Here is a 2,076-nt window from a genome sequence, read left to right on the forward strand (position 1 = left end):
GGGGGGGGGCTAAAGATATAAGACAACAATTATGCAACTAGTTCTAAGGAAGGGGAGGCCACAATGACTGGTCTATTAGTCTTGTTATCTCAGACAGGCTCAAGAGCACAGTTACCAGAGCTATCCCACTCAAGAGAAGGATCAAAAGGATCAACCTGTCTTTTTACTATCCTATATCTTTGATACAGAACATAACAGTGTGCGATTAACTTCTGCTACCAGTAGAAAAACAAACTATAGTGGGACAAAAAGAGTTGGCCGCAGCTTTAGCAGAGAGATAGAGTCAGAAAGCTCAGTGAACATTTCTTTTTCTGTCTGTGTGTGTCTGGGTGTGTGTTTTGGTGTGCGTGTTTGAAGACAGGGTAAAACACTGAGGAGACAGACATAGGTGGAAAGATAAGGCTAAGGAAGTTGAGTCTATAGACAGAAAGTTGAGTCTGTAAAATCATACACAAGTACAGACTAACAAAGACAAGAGGCTGAGAGCTGCACAATCCAACAGCTCATTCTTCTGTCCTGTTGCGGCATCTGCTACGTCCAGATTCAGTCAGCGACGAGGCAAACAAACGCTGGACATTATCGTCACAAACACAAAAATAACTGCCATAAAAGTCCACCGCGGAGAAGCTGTAGGGTGGTCAGGACACGCCCAGACTTTCCTTCGTCCATCCTCTACTGTCGTTGGGCTCTTCAACAACTTCAACAGGGAGCCCAGGGAGGTGTGTGGCGGTCAGCAAGGTGGGATGTGGGGTGTGGGGTGTGTGGGGGGAACGGGGGTGGGGGCGGACTCCATATTGCATCAGTCCCGGATACCAGCACCATCACAGAAATGTCGGACATCGTCCTCTCAACTGTCTGCGCCTTCCCTGTGGGTGTCTTCTCATCTCTGGTTGCTAGTGGCGTGCGTCACTAGTTCCTGGAAGGGCGAACATGGGCCTGCAACAGAGGAGAAGAGGAAACTTTGGTAAAAAAACTGACAGTAAGCAGAAAACGTACATAACAAGTATAACATAACATAATTCCATTTGGTCAAAACATTGTCAGTGACCGCTCAGAGTGAATGATGAGTCAACAACAATCTGCTAGCTGATTAAAATTGTAAGATTAGTTGGAATAAGATCTCTAATACAGGGAGACAATCATAATCTTTATTTGGAGAGGAAATGAGCTACATTTAAGAGTAGAAAATACGGTAATTCTGCCCTGCCCTACCCCCAACCGCTGCCTCCCCCCCCCAAAAAAACACCACCAACACACACACAAACACACACACACACACTTTCCATCCATTCCCTGTATATGTATTTCCTTTTCCTTTTTGTACGTTTAGGACATTGTGACTTCCTTCTCGCAATTTCCTTATAGATCTCGAACTATCAGATCGAACACAGAGCAAGGCAACGGCAGGCCTAGACGAGAGATGAACGAACGAACGAACGAACGAACCAACCATCCCTCGTCCTATTTTTATCATCATCGTTCTCACATCACAACTAGAGCGGCCATCGAGCGGGGCTTTGCAGCAGCTAGAGAGAGAGGAGGATAGAGGGGGAGGGGGGGCTCGGCCTTTCTGACAAGCGACACGAGAGCACGCTAATGTTGGTGGTGAAGGGAGAGGGAGAGAGAGAGAGAGAGAGAGAGAGAGAGAGAGAGAGAGGGAGAGAGGGGAGAAGGGAGGGAAGGGTTGGTAGGCCATGGCGTCCCCAGCGGATAGAAATGAGGTCAGCGCCTAGCGTGTGTGTGCGTGCGTGCGTATGTGTGTGGATACGCGGCATGCAAATGAGATGGGCCGATGGAGTAGAGTAGAGTACGCTAGGAGGAGTAGGGGGAGGGGGAGGAGGAGGAGGAGTAAGTGCGGGCTAAGCCAGGATACGAATCTACGCGTACGGTATGAGAGAAGAGAAGGGAAGGGAGGGAGGGGGACAGGATGGTGTAAACACCCACACTACGTTATACTACACGCTACGCTACTTTACGAGAGAGAGAGAGAGAGAGAGAGAGAGAGAGAGAGAGAGAGAGAGAGAGAGAGAGAGAGAGAGATATCTCAACTTCTAATAATATAATTTTCTTAGGCTC

The sequence above is a fragment of the Aplysia californica genome, unplaced genomic scaffold (genome assembly GCF_000002075.1).
Source record: "Aplysia californica isolate F4 #8 unplaced genomic scaffold, AplCal3.0 scaffold00765, whole genome shotgun sequence".
Classification (NCBI taxonomy): domain Eukaryota; kingdom Metazoa; phylum Mollusca; class Gastropoda; order Aplysiida; family Aplysiidae; genus Aplysia; species Aplysia californica.